At 35.9% G+C, this 15,857-nt stretch overlaps 1 pseudogene; it reads left to right on the top strand.

The window, feature by feature from the left end:
- The first annotated feature begins 5,266 nt into the window (after positions 1–5,266).
- Positions 5,267–6,503, top strand: LOC139185015 (solute carrier family 25 member 36-like; annotated as a pseudogene).
- The last annotated feature ends 9,354 nt before the right edge of the window (positions 6,504–15,857 follow it).

A 15,857-nucleotide genomic window follows, 5' to 3' on the forward strand; every position in this document is an offset into this window, starting at 1 on the left:
TCCCAGGGCTGATCTCCTTCAGAATGGACTGGTTGGATCCCCTTGCAGTCCAAGGGACTCTCAAGAGTTTTCTCCAACACCACAGTTCAAAAACATCAATTCTTTGGTGCTCAGCTTTCTTCACAGTCCAACTCTCACATCCATACATGACCACAGGAAAAACTATAGCCTTGACTAGATGGACCTTTGTTGGCAAAATAATATCTCCACTTTTCAATATGCTTTCTAGGTTGGTCATAACTTTTCTTCCAAGGAGTAAGCATCTTTTAATTTCATGGCTGCAGTCACCATAGTTACTTTAAATATAAATGATCTAAACACACTAGTTAGAAGATAGAGAAATTTAGGCTGGATTTAAAAAGTAAAAGTAATACTGAAAGATCTACAAGAAACTCACTGTGAATATTGACTCAGATAACTTAAAAGTAAAGTAGATGGAGAAACATACGCAATTACCAACCAAATGAAATTTGGTATAACTATATTAATGTCAGACAAAGCTAGTTTTGTAATAAAGAAAATTACATGTGATGGAGGAATATCACATAATGATAAGTGTTCAATTTTGCAAGAAGATATAATTATCAAATCACACAGTTATATAAAGCCAATACTTGGGAGAAAATCATCATTTTTATGATATCCATAAAATTTTCCTATGAAATAATTGTTGATTGATTAATTTACTTAGTATTTGTTTCAAGCATTTATGCACTTGGTAATATCACTAAACTTTGGGGAAAAGTGAAGTAAAGGAGAAAAAATAGGTAGAAAACAATATGTAACTTAGTTGGCATAATCAAAACATGTTAACTTCCTTTAGCAGTGTTTTGATTGTGTTGTATTACTATTACTTTCTCCAAGAGGTGTCATATCTGTTCTATTTGATAGTTTCCATGAAATTAAAAGATGCTTGCTCCTTAGAAGGAAAGCATATTAAAAAGCAGAGACATCACCCTGCTGACAAATGTCCATCGAGTCAAAGCTATGTTTTTTTTTTCCAGTAGTCATGTACAGATGTGAGAGTTGGATCATAAAGAAGGCTGAGTGCTAAAAAAAAAAATTGATGCTTTTGAATTCTGGTTCTGGAGAAGATTCTTGAGAGTCCCTTGGACAGCAAGGAGATCAAATCAGTCCATCTTAAAGGAAATCAACACTGAATATTCATTGTAAGGACTGATACTGAAGCTGAAGCTCCAATATTTTGGCCATCTGATGCAGAGAGCCAGTTCATTGGAAAAGACCCTGATACTGGTGAAAATTAAAGGCAAAAAGGAGAAAAGGGTGGGAGAGGGTAAGATGGTTAGTTATAAAGCATGATTGACTCAATGTACATGAGTTTAAGTAAACTCCAGGAGATAGTGAAGTACAGAGAAGGCTGACATGCTGCAGTCCATGGCATCCCAGAGTTGGATATGACTTAGTGACTGAATAACAATGGTAATTTAGGCATGAGTTAAGAAATTTTATAACTTCCAATTATTGAACCATGTGATACTATCCAGTTTCATCTTATATTTGAATTATCCTTAATCAAATTCAATTCAGTTACATTTTACTTTAATAATTTTAGATTTCAAACTAAATGCTACAGTTTAGAGATATCTTGTATATAATACAAGCATGTTTCCCATTTTCCCAGATGTCATTGACAGCCTCTAATGTGGTCGTCACTCATGTCCCTACCTGGTATTGATGACTTTGTACAATTCTCTCTAATTCAATATGGCCTGAATATCAGTTCAGTTCAGTTTAGTCACTCAGTCATGTCCGACTCTTTGCAACCCCATGGACTGAAGCATGCCAGGTCTCCCTATCCATCACCAACTCCCGGAGTTTACTCAAACTCATGTCCGTAGAGTCAGCGATGCCACCCAACCATCTCATTCTCTGTCATCCCCTTCTCCCCCCACCCTTCAATCTTTCTCAGCATCAGGACTTTTTCCAATTAGTCAGTTCTTCACATCAGGTGGCCAAACTATTGGCATTTCAGCTTCAGCATCAGTCCTTCCAATGAATATTCAGGACTGATTTCCTTTAGGATGGACTGGTTGGGTCTCCTTGCTGTCCAAGGGACTCTCAAGAGTTTTCTCCAACACCACAGTTCAAAAGCATCAATTCTTTAGCGCTCAGCTTCTGGAGAAGGGAATGACAAACCACTTTAGTATTCTTTCCTTGAGAACCCCATGAACAGTATGAAAAGGCCTGAATATAGTGACTCCTAAAAGAATAAGATGCATGAAAGTGATGGATTGTCACTTACGATAGAGATGAAGTTACAAAACTAATGTAGCATTTATCCTGGGTGCACTTTCTTACCCTCTTACTGGCTCACTCTGAAAGAAGCCAGCTAGCATGTTGGGAAAACATCCTCTCTACCAATTCACTCTTCAGATGAGACTAAAATCCTGGCTGAAAGTTTGAATCCAACATGATGAAAAATCTTTAAATAGAGGTTTAAACTAAGTCCTACACCACAGAAACTGTGAGATAATGAATGTTTGTTTTAAGTGGTCATATCTTATGTTATTTTGTTTTGCAGCAGCAGATAATTCATATAATAAAATTTAGAATCCACAAGAGCAATGAAAGGTTAAGCATTATTGCTACAAAGTTAATAATTTTACTTACCCTACCCAGCTGTAGAAAGGCTCTGTAAAAATGACCTTTAGCTTGGATTTTGTAGAAAGAGTAAAACTCTGGGTCTGAGAATAAGAAATTTGATTTGGTAATATGTGCAACTAATAATTAACATAATGGGAAAAAGTATATATAATAGTTCTTTTTATTATTTGAAGTTCATGGAGCACAAATGACTAGTGTATAGTAAAAAGTAAAAATTGAAATCCTCAGCAATGAATATAACTTGAAAATCCTCTCTGCAAGTAAAATTCAGTTTGGTCTCAGGTGGCTGAAAACCAGATATTAACTGGAATCTATCTTCCCATTTAAATACTATTGAAAGCATCTTGTAGAACTTCAAAGTCATCTGTGTGCAAAGAGTTCATGCATGCTAAGTCATTTTAGTCGTGTCTGACTCTTCATGAGACCCTACATAGCCTGCCAGGCTACTCTGTCCATGGTGTTCTTCAGGAAAAAATATTAGAGTGGCTTGTCATGCTCTCCTCTAGAGGATCTTCTGACCCAGGGATCAAATCTGTGTCTTTTATGTCTCCTGCTTTGGCAGACTATATATATATATATATATATAGTCTATATAGTCTGGCAGATATATATATATATATATATATATATATATATATAATATATATATGTATAGTCTCTCTATATATACAAAACTTATAATACAGATGATACACATATACTTCTAATACCTCTGACTTATAGAATCATTCATGGTTCCCATACATGATGCTATGGTAAATAGATAGTAATGTTCTCTTTTCTTCACCAACAGCAGCAAAACAAATTTACTTGGATTTAGTACCAAAAAGGAAAGTTGCACAGGTAAATTTCCACTGATTATTGCTTTCTTCTTGAATTCCAAATATTTATTTCACCTTCTTGCACCATATGACTATTTACTACTTATATAGAAAAAAAAGGCAAGTTTTTGTTTTCCTAAAAGAACAGAATGAAGGAAATAAAAGAGGCAAGAATGCATCATCAGATATTTATAGACACACCACTGTCGAGAATGAATACCAGTGAGAGATAATGGAATCTCTATTAAGTATCTATCTACAGAATCTTTACCTATTACCCAGAACTGAGATGAAATCTTTGAAAAATGTTTTACTTTTGTTTTAAATTCAAGGATAAATGAAACACACAGTGGTTAAAAAAAAAAAAAAAAGAAGAATGATTCTCTCTTGATATATCTAAAAAGCAGTGCAAAATTAGAACAAAGCCAAGTCCTAATGTGTGATTTCTCAAAAGACAACTCAGTTGTGAATAGAAAATCAGAGATGGACTGATTGGTAGCTAGAATTTGGGTCACAAATCTGTCTTGTATTTTTTCCAGTCTCCATAGTCCTGAGACAGAGGAATGTTGGAAAAATAAAAGTACTCTGGGTGGAGATGGGCTCTGAAAGTAAAAACAATGTGATTCAGTAAAATTGTTAATGATAAATTACTATAATAATGAACACTTTATTGACAAAAATACTTGCATTTGTCAGCATGCTGTGGTGGTCAGAAGTGGCCACAGGACTAGAAAAGATCAATTTTAATTCCAAAAAAGGGCAGTGCCAAAAAATGTTCAAACTACCCTACAATCATATTCATTTCCCATGCTAGTAAGGTTATGATCAAAATCATTCAAGCTAGGCTTTAGCAATATGTGACATGAGAATTTCTAAATGCACAAGCTGGATTTAGAAAAGGCAGAGGAACCAGAGATCAAATTGTCAACCTTCATTGGATCATAAAAAAGCAAGGGAATCCCAGAAAAAAAAAATCTGCATCTGCTTCATTTACAGCATTAAAGCCTTTGACTGTGTGGATCACAACAATAAGATGTGGGAATATGATACAACCTTTTCTGTCTCTTGAGAAACTTCTATGTAATTCAAGAAGCAATGGTAAGAACTTTACATGGAACAAATGACTCGTTCAAAATTGGTAGAGTATGGCAAGGCTATATATTGTCACCCTGTTTATTTAACTTCTATGCAGAGTACCTCACATAAAATGCCAGGCTGGGTGACTCACAAGGTGGAATCACGTTTGCCAGGAGAAATAACAACAACCTCACATATTCAGAAGGCACCACTCTAATGTCAGAAAGTGAAGAGGAACTAAAGAGCCTCTTGATGAGGGTGAAAGAGGAGAGCAAAAAAGCTGACTTAAAGTTCACCATTTAAAAACTAAGATCACTGCATCTGATCCCATCATTTCATGGCAAATAGGGAAAAAATGGAAACAGTTACACATTTTCTTTTCTTTTCTTTTACCTTCTAATTTTCTTTATTTATTTATTTTAATTTTTTAACTTTACAATATTGTATTGGTTTTGCCATATATCAAAATGAATCCACCACAGGTATACACATGTTCCCCATCCTGAACCCTCCTCCCTCCTCCCTCCCTATACCATCCCTCTGGGTCGTCCCAGTGCACTAGCCCCAAGCATCCAGTATCCTGCATCGAACCTGGACTGGCAACTCGTTTCATACATGATATTATACATGTTTCAACTTTTTAAGTAAAGAACTTTTCCAGGTGTCTTTTACAGTCTTCCAGGGAATTTAAATGTTTTCCATCAAGAGGATTTTGTAAATACTAAAATAAACAGCCTTCTAGCATGGGTGCTGAGTGCGGGGCCAGAGCGGGAGACGGCGGCTGCAGCGTTGCGGGCAGGCGGCAGCCGAGTCTCCATCCGCGCCCCTCACCGTCTCTGGGGCGCCCGATGCTCCAGTCCGAGCGGAAGTTGCGGCATACGCCGGTGGCCAGATCCGCGTCCGCCTCAGCGTCCGGAGGACACGCTGGAGAGAGGAGGAGACAGAAGCACAGGCTGGTGCACCTGTTGGCCGGAGGATGTGGTGGTGCAGTGGGAGCCATTCTGACATGTCTGCTGGAAGTTGTGAAAACGGCTGCAGTCATCTTCTGTGACACCTTGTATCTCTGCAGTTCAGCTGAGCACCACGGCCAGAGCCAGGGTCAATGGAGTAGTGTCTCCTGGACCTCTCCATTGTCTAAAGGTGATCTTAGAAAAAGAAGGGCCTCGGTTCCCTGTTTATAAGATTAGGGCTCAATTTGGTGGCGGTGGCCCCTTCCAGAGCAATAGAATTTGCTGCTTATTCAAACCGCAAGGAAGAGTTGAATTGTTTATTTGATCCTGATTCTTCCCAGGTACACATGATTTCAGCTGTAATGGCAGGCATTTACTGTACATTTCTCTCCAAGAAAAGAGTGAGATCATGTCATCTCATACTCCCCATCCGCAGGTCACTTCCTGGATGGACTAACTTAAACCTCGTCTTACCGCAATCACAGTGACCAACACCATTTGGCTTATAAAAACTCAATTACAGCTTGATGCAAGGAACCGTGGGGAAAAGCGAATGGGTGTTTTCCAGTGTGTCCCTGAAGTGTATCAGACAGATGGACTTAGAGGATTTTATAGGAGAATGTCTGCTTCATATGCTGGTATATCAGAGACTGTTATCCATTTCGCCATTTATGAAAATATTAAGCAAAGCTACTGGAATATAAGATTGCTTCTACAATGGAAAATGAAGAAAAGCCTATAAAGAAGTGTCAGATTTTCTGGGAATGATGCTAGCTCAAAAACATGTGCCACAAGTATAGCATATCCACATGAAGTTGTGAGAACAAGACTGTATGAAGAAGGAACAAAATATAGATACTTTTTTCAGACATTATCTTTGCTTATTCAAGAAGAAGGCTCTGGGTCTCTTTACTGTGGTCTGAAAACTCATCTGATGAGACAGATTCCAAACACAGCCATTATGATGGCCACCTATGAGTTGGTGGTCTACCTGCTCAATGGACAGCACCACCAAACTGCTGTGCTATAAAGAGGGAAGACCAAAAGAGAAACTGTACCATGAAGTACCAAAGCCAGCATGGTGGGCAGAAGGAAAATAGTGTGGGAACATGGAACTAAGCCTAAGTGGAAGTTTAGTCGTTGGAATTAAAGTAATCCTAACCACAATACTTAGTCTTTTTAGTAATGTGAAAAAACAAACAAACAAACATGGCTGCCTCCAAGAAAAAGCCTTTAGAAGCACTCTTTCCTCAAAATTGCCATTTTCTCTATCATGTCCACAGGCTACTATTGGCATTTTGTTGATTTACAGCAACCAGAGTACAGTGTTTATTCCATGAGCACTTTTCCAGTCTTCTGGACAAAGCCATCTGTAACTATATACTACACTAGAACTATCCAAAGAAAGTATTAACAGTCATAAATTTCTAACTTCTGGCTTCTGTATAGTTCCCATAAAATTGGAAACTAACAATACTAGTATTTACATTTCCTTGAGAGGATCTGGCACTGTATTTTAAAGTTAATTGTTTGGTATTAGTAGCCACTGTTTTTGACAGATAAAGTAGTGTCCAAATATTGTGCTACTTTTAGCTTTAAAATGTTTCCGTTTCTACTGCTCACGGGTACTTTATGTTTGGCCCAGTGTGAACACTAAAATTGTTTAATGTATCAACTCAAATGGTGATAGTTTGGGACCGAATAAGCCTGTAAAATGTTGATTCTTGACCATTTCAATAACTTGAGCATATCCTCTTATCTTTTCTAACCTAATGATATGTGAATGAATGCAATGTCTTTCAGTGACTTACTAATGAACATCATACCTAGGTATCATTTTCTTAAAGTGGAAAAAAAAATGTTCTGCTTCTGAATCTTTCTCTGATATCTACCATTTTAAGAATTTGAACCTTTGGATTATTTCTGGAAGATCTGCAAACATTGCATTTATTTAGTAGAGAAAATGGTAATTTTCGGCTTTGCCCTTAAAAGCAGCTTTTCTTTTTAAGGCAACATTTTAAGTATCCGGGACAGCATAAACATTCATAGAAGAAGGGCCTCTGTTACCTGATTGAGGCCCTAATAGGTAGGGATCCTAATTGACTTATAGTTTTATAAGTGAACAAACTACTTTGGATAAGGAATTTATTCCATCCTAATTTCTTGAATGGTAAATCATAAAAAAAAGATGCAAGTTAATTCAGATTAAGTGTGTTAACAGGAGATAGCTTTTACATTTTGCTGTTGAGTTCAACTGCACCTTTTAATACTGTAAGTGTATTATATGTATGACCCTTATAAAGGTATTTGCTGTAAGTCTACAATATTAAAGACCTTTGCTTATGGATCTTGCTATACATGTATATGAAGCTTATGCCATTAAACTCCAGTATGGTACTCATTTCAGTATACAGGAACTATACATTGTGTGCAATGGCTTTATCTTAAGAACTCCTTATGAATGCGCTTTGTGGCCTTTTAGGGGCTTGGGGGGCTGTGACTAGGAGAGAATTCCCATGTTAGATTATTTTTTTAAAACACTGGTTAATGTAATAGGCAGAAACAGTATTCATAACATTCTTTTCTGGGATTTAGCTGTATTGTTTGGGGGATCTTTAATACAAATATTTCAAGTATTCTTATGTGTACTGCAGTGCCCCAACATAAAATTCATAGCATGTCATTGCAAGCTTGCTCTGCTGTCACCATTGAAACACAGTGCCCTGTTGAATTCCTCCACCTTCTTAACTTCTTTGTAATCAACAGTAACTGGATGTTTTTGAGGTGCTTGGAATTACTATTCCAATCTATTTGGTGACCAAAGGCAAATTCAGTTTCATTACTTTTGGCATTATTCATATCTTTTATGGTGAATTTCAGCTTTGACATTTATTGTGAGAAACATGCCAAAAAGAAAACAGTAGTGGAGTTTATAACTTAAATCTGTAGGGAAAGTGTCAACCTATAGTGTTTTGATTTTCAGGTGCCACTTATACTGCCTAATACAGTGCCACTTGCCTTGTGAAGATCTGTAAACATTAGTTGTTTTGAATGTGCAAGAGACTCTAACTTTAGTGATCTGAATACCCAACAAATGGCTAAGAATGATATGAAAACCAGCAACTAAGGAACATCTTTGTAGCAAATTCACAACAAGTGTCCTTCAAGGATGAACTCATATTCTGTTCCTGTTTGTATTTGTATTGACCTTTTAGTGCATTATATTCAGCTTTTAAAAGTGAGTATATTTCTGTGCTGGAAGAAAAAGGATCTTAGTCTCAGACTTTGTTTCTTTGTGCGACAACTGGAAAGGAGGGATGATGTTTAATTGTTTTGTCCCCCCCAAAGTACAGTCTGTTGCAGTTTACTTTATGTATGACAGAGATAATTTAAAAAAAATACTATAAAAAATAAAATGAACAGACATCTGAAGAGGTGAATATAGGGAATGAATGAGAACTTTCAAACCAAACTGTAATAGCTTTTGCTGGATTATCAAAGAGACTTGTGGTCTTATGATATCCTGATGGAAGATTATGCATAAAGTTGACTAACTCCAGATGCTTTTTGTTGAGTGCTGCTTTCAGTTGGTCTAACTGGGAGTAGTACTTGGAATTAATTGTTTGGTTCTCCAGAAGGAGTTCATAGAGGATTCCCTTCCAATCCCACTGTATACACAATATCACCTTTGGATGAAGACCAGCCTTTGGTGAGGCTGGTGGTGGTTCATTTCCCTTTCTCCATGATCTCTTCCATTCCACATAATTGTACAGTATCCACCTTTTATTGCCTGCTATTTGTTTTTAAAAATGGAACATTTTGGTTACATTTAAGTAGAGAATTGCATGCAGAAATATGGTCAAAAAGATTTTTTTGTTTGTTTTTGTTTAACTTATGTGGAACCCAAACATCAAAGCAATTAGCATAGCTAAGCTGGTGCAAATTATTTTCAGCACTTGATTTGGATAATTTTAGTATGTCTGCTATCTACTCCATGGTGTAACACTGGATTATTTACAAATAATGTCTCAGTTGAATCACTATCAAATTCAACTGGTGTACCCAACTGTGGGGCATCTTCCTCTGAAAAATCTGTGGCGTGAAACTTCCCAAACCACTTTTAACATGTTCAATCAGTCACAGCACCTTCCTCATACATGCACAAATCTTTCTTGCATCTCATTTGAGTTTTTACCCTTAAATAATAAAGATAATATGCTTGAAATTTTGCTGTTTTTCTTCCATCTTCAATATTAAAATAGCTACACAAAAATTCACCAACTTTGATAATTTTTTCAATGCATGCTGATATGATTGCTGTCATAATACAATATAATAAAAGTGTTTGGAATTATTTTCAGGAAAACTAAGCACTATTAGAGCCATCTTACAGAAAAACTTAAATGAACCTTTTGGCTGACCCAATAATATATTCAATATTTCCTCCTCATGGATGATTTCTTTGTGATTGCAGGTAGGATGATCATTTCTGAATATATATCAAGACTTAAATTCAAGAGGACTAGTTTGGCATGTGTGTGTCACCATTCTTAGTACCCTGGTGAGCTGATAGCTGCCACATCAGAATGAGGAGTCAGTCCCTTGGAGATGAAGTCTATCTGAATCATTCAAACGGCTATTGTTGATGTGACTCAGTCTACTAAATGGAATTTGTGTTTGCTTATTTCTCTGGAAATGGGAAAGTGGGAGGTTGAATAGACACTATTACCCATACTTAACTTGTGTTTGACCTAAAATTACATTTCCAAGGAAATTAGATCTTGGGTCTAAAACCATAAAAAATCAGCAGTGTAAAGCATAAACTATGCCTAATTTTAATCTGTAAATTACTCTGCTAGACCAGATGTATATATGCCATGAACAGCCATATAATTTTTCAGAAAGGTACTCTTTGAATAAATTCTTACAGTCAAAATTTAATGAATGACATTTCAACACACTTTGCAAGTCTTTCACCTATATCAAGTGAAAAAGATAGTATTAAATCCTGATTTGCATGGTACTAGATCCCAAAGTAAACATGATCACGGTAAAAATTGAAATTGTAAACATAAAAAAGTTTACCTTTGACAATGCTATTGCTAGCTATTGTTGAAACATGAGAGTTATCTTTATCATTATCAATCTATCATCCTTCATTCCTAGTGAACACTAATCAGTAGGTTTTTTACTCATAGTTTTAGCACTGTTGCTAATCTTCTGTGAATTAATAATAAAACCTTTAAATGTAATAATCCCAGTTCAGTATAATATACTGAAAATAAAGCTGCCTTTTTTAGGTTCAGTTATAAGTCACTGTCCTACTAATAGAATTTCCTAAAGAGAAAGTCTCTTACACCTAATGAACAGTCTGCAAATGAAAAGGTGCCTCCCATATTTTACTCTGGCATGATACTGAAATCCTTCCCCACTGTAATTAGAACTATATCAAGCTCTTGTTATTCTCCTGATTTTTCTTTCTCCAATGTGTGTTATGTTCATCCTAATCATATAGGCTCTTCAATCAGGGAGAGTTAGTGCTGATGTCTAGTTCACTCCATCTCAAAGAAATGGTCTGTAGTTTCTTCCTCATTTGCCAATATAACTTAAATTACTGTAGAAAACAAAAGTGACACATGTAGCAGAGCAAAGAGGTGTTTACATAACAGTTTTCAGGAGTATAACAATACTGATTCAAGTGCTAGATTGTTTATTTACTCATTATGAAGCAACCAGGCTCAGGTCAATGGAAAGAAAAGATAGAATTTTTGTGTAAATTCTTTTTTATGGGAGCTGATTTCCATTCAATAATGAGCTATGGAAGGAAAAACTAAAATAACCCAGCTGCAAATTAGACAGTTCAATACCTTGTACAATGTCTTGGACAAGATCAAATGCTAATGTGATGTAAACATTGCTCCTGTATTTTCCCATTGGGAATGCAGAACTGTGCCCATTGCATGCGATTTTAAAGAAAAACTTTGACTTTAGGTCATTTATAAACAGGTGCTGATATCAGAGGATCTTTTTTAGTATGTTATTTATCTGCTTATCAATTATTTTCCTGAATATTTTTCTCTTTCCCTTGCCATGTAATCTAAATGTCACTATACTAGACCAAATAGACTGAGTATGGAATTAAAAATGCACAAATTGTCAAACAATTAAGCAATCCTAACACTCCCATTAACTAGGTATTACTATTAAAAAGAACTTTCCTAATAATTTCCCTGTTGTTAGGAAATGAACTTTCACTTTCATAAGGCACATACACTCTATCTGAATTTGTATCTACATACTGGGTACCTTGTGGTTGTCTACTAAATATTTACTGATGACAGCAAAGTCAGTCTACACATCCTTGGAGGGGGAAGCAAGCAAGAGCACAGGATATAGCTGTACTATCATGTCACTGGGTCACCAGTCTCCTTTACAATATATTAGCTACATTTCATAGTCCTGCTTCCCACTTCTTTTTGGATGTGACAAAATACTTTTATTATCTAAGAGCAACTTCCAGTCTTTGCATCTGTTTCTGTCTTTAGTTCTTACTGATAGTGTTTGAACACAAACTTGAAAGGAATTCAAGCATCTTAGAATAAAGCTGTGCACTACTTTGTGACAAACTAACTTCAGATAAAATTATGTAAAGACACATCCATAAAAGGAGCATTTGAGTTGACTTAAATGTGCACATTAGTTCATTAATATCGATACCACTCAAACTGTTCTTGTCATGATGGTATGGTAGTCATAAGAAAGCTAAATAAGCCTAAGGAATTGTATAATAGAAGGTCCATCTGAAGAGGAAAGAATGTGTATTCATCTTGAATTATTGAAATGCTTTTTCCTTTACATTAGTATATGTAAGTGATAACAAACTTGTGCAGTGTATCACTATTTCTCATCTTCTTAATCATTAGCCAAATAATCCACAGCTGTTTCTACTCTGCATGTCATATCCTTTACTGGGATTCCTTGGGATGTAAAGTATCTTGAGATCCAGTCTCTACCTCCTGAGATGTGGACATAAGGTATTTAGATGTGGAAAAGTAATATCATTATCATAACAGAAATGAGAGAAATAGAGAAGAGGCTTTATCATCTGAATAAATACTTGGGAAAATTGGAAGCAGAGGGTAACAAACCAAAAATTTAAGACATGTTTCTTACAATGCTTTTAGGTTGGTTTAAAGAAACATAGGTAGAAAAACCATGGTGAAAGTGTGAGGTGGGCAAATTTGATAGTTTCTTCTGTGTCACTCATTTTCCTTTGGTGCCATTAAATTTCAAGGCAACCCAAGTGTATCCAAGATGCCTTGGCAAGATTTCTGAGGCAGAGTAACTGATAATGAAGTTCAAGAGTATTTCAAGACTGGAAACAGACTTATAGAAATGCTACTGGTATAGCTGCTCTTTATTTAGCAGTCTGCAGTGTGTCTTGCACCTACCCTGGGTCTCCTTGGGCTACCAGTTAATCACCAATTTTGTATAATGCCTTTGGTCTTTTTCCCCAAAAGTAACATGTGAATGTGGCATTTTTGAGACAGAGATGGAAAATGTGGAGTCTGTATTCACAGCCTGCCCCTAGCACTCAAGGTTATGCATGCATTTCAGCACAGCTTTTGTCTTCAATGGAATCTCTGTTATTGCCCTGTGAGCTACTCATAATGATCAAGTGTAAAAACATCTTGACTGGCACCTGCCTGGAGCTTCACTTAATGGATGCTTTCAGTCCTCAGATGCCAGGACTAAATTAAAATGTGTATCTGTGGGAAAACTTTCTGAGCATGTTTTCCATCCTGAATTGGTTGATTAAAAAAAAAATAGTTTGGAGTAAGAATGTACAATGACAAGAATAGAGAATTGTAAAAGTGAAGAAGGAGAAAAAAACTCAGGTTAATGTTTACATAAGTTAGGGGCTATCCCAGGCTTGGTTGGCACTGTGAATGAGATATGCTTTTATTAAAACTGTTAGGAAGAACACACATTCATCAAAAAGTCCTTTACACAAGCAAAGCAAGCAAACCTAAACAACAATAAATCCTAAGTGAATAGGAATAAGAGTTAGTAGATTAACCTTTAAAAAAAATTGCTTTACATTCATTATAGCTTTGCTAATATAAATTCTTCATGTTTAACTGTAAGTCAGTTAATAGCTTCTGATTTAGAAAGAAAGTCATCTATTTTCAGTTTTCTTTGAACTATAAAAGTACTCAGATTTTGTTGTAGAAACACTGGAAAAAACATAACCAAAATGTGAATAATTCTATCATCCTAAACTAGTTAATTTGAAAGATTGTTATATTACTTTCAAACAGACAGACACACACACAATGACTATGTTATGTGTCTGGGTGTGTGTATAAAATTATGAACATATAATAATTGATCTCTATTTTAGAATTTTTAAAATTCTGGTTTGAATTGGGCATCAAAGCTGGTAATATATTCAAAATATTTCCTCTATGAAACCCGCATGTCAGAGACTTAAGTATATATGTATGTGGCATAATGTGCATATATACATGTATGTATATGTGACTTTTGTTTGTGGTATTTTTAACATTCATACATTTAACTATTTTGTGCTAGTCTGTCAACACCTTTCTTTGTATTGTCTTCATTTGCATTTTAATTGTGAATTTGGTTATTATTTATGCCATATCACTGCTTTATCTGAGGCATATATAACTTCTTAAAATATGTGTTTCATATAGCGCAATGCATAGTTAATGGTTTCTTACATCACTCTCATTATTGCGTTAATCTTAACTGCATTACTGGAGATGCTCTTAATTACTGATTTAAGTTTTTAGAATCATATCCAGTTCTTTCTACCACCCATTAAAAGCTCAGATTGTCTCTCTTTACTCTTAAATTCCTTCAAATGTCATATGCGTGTGTGCTAAGTCACTTCAGTTGTGTCTGACTCTTTGCGAACTAAAGACCATAATCCACCAGACTCCTCTGTCCATGGGATTCTCCAGGCAAGAATACTGGAGTAGGTTTCCATGCCCTTCTCCAGGGTTTCTTTTCAACTCAGGGATCGAACCCATGTCTCTTTCATTGGCCGGAAGGTTCTTTACCACTAGAACCACCTGAGAAGCCCTCTATGTCATTTACTTCTTTTTAATTCCAGGCCATTTTATTCTTGTGGCTTTAAAGCATTAGTTTTTTACTTTTGTTTTTATTTTTAAATATGCTTCCAATGTAAAGTTAAAAAAAAATAAAATAAATAAGATAAATTTAAAAAAATAAAAAAGAAAAAAAGAAATTTTCTGTCATTAACTTTTTCAGGCTTGAAGAGACTGTTTTCAAAAGTATGCCTTCTTCAGAAAAACTTAGATATGTCCTCAGCTTCTTGTTTCACAGTAATAGTATAGATATCAAGATAATTCAAATAATGCTTTCCTTGTAGTCACATCAATCAATATATAATTAAACATAATTTCAATGTATAAGGTCCATATATTATTTATACCTCATTGTTCACCTGGAAGATATTTTATATATAAATGCAATTCTCTTAGAGAGAAAAAGCTTGAGAAAATTTTCCTGAATCCAACTTTAAACCATGTGCAAATGTGCAAATAATCATTCCTTTAAGATTTGATGTAACTAGAAGAGACAGTTGCTCAGTTTCTCAGTCATGTCTGATTCTTTGCAACCCCATGGACTGCAGCCTGCCAGGCTTACCTGTCTTTCATCGCCTCTCGAAGCTTCCTCATACTCATGTCCATTGAAGCGGTGATGCCATCCAACCACCTCATCCTCTGCTGTGCCCTTCTCCTTGTGCCTTCAATCCTTCCCAGCATTAGGGTCTTTTCTAATGAGTTGGCTCTTCACAGCAGGTGGCAAAGTATTGGAGCATCAACTTCAGTATCAGTCCTTCCAGTGAATATTCAAGGCTGATTTTCTTTAAGAATGACTGGTTTGAAATCCTTGCTGTCCAAGGGACTCTCAAGAGTCTCTTCCAACACCACAGTACAAAAGCATCAATTCTTCAGCACTCAGCCTTCTTGATGGTCCTACTCTCATGTCCATACATGACTACTGGAAAAACCATAGCTTTGACTATGTGGACTTTAGTCAGCAAAGTAATGTTTCCACTTTTTAATGCTCTGTCTAGGTTTGTCATAACTTTTCTTCCAAGGAGTGCCTTTTAATTTCATGGCTTCAGTCACCATCAGCAGTGATTTTGGAGCTCAAGGAAATAAATTTCGTCAGTGTTTCCACTGTTTCCCCATCTATTTGCCATGAAGTGATGGGACCAGAAGCCATGATTTTAGTTTTTTTGAATCTTGAGTTTTAACCCAACTGTTTCAACTCTTCTTCTTCACCTTCATCAATAAGTTCTTTAGTTCCTCTTCACCTTCTGTCA

Source organism: Bos indicus, chromosome 9 (genome assembly GCF_029378745.1).
Source record: "Bos indicus isolate NIAB-ARS_2022 breed Sahiwal x Tharparkar chromosome 9, NIAB-ARS_B.indTharparkar_mat_pri_1.0, whole genome shotgun sequence".
Lineage (NCBI taxonomy): Eukaryota > Metazoa > Chordata > Mammalia > Artiodactyla > Bovidae > Bos > Bos indicus.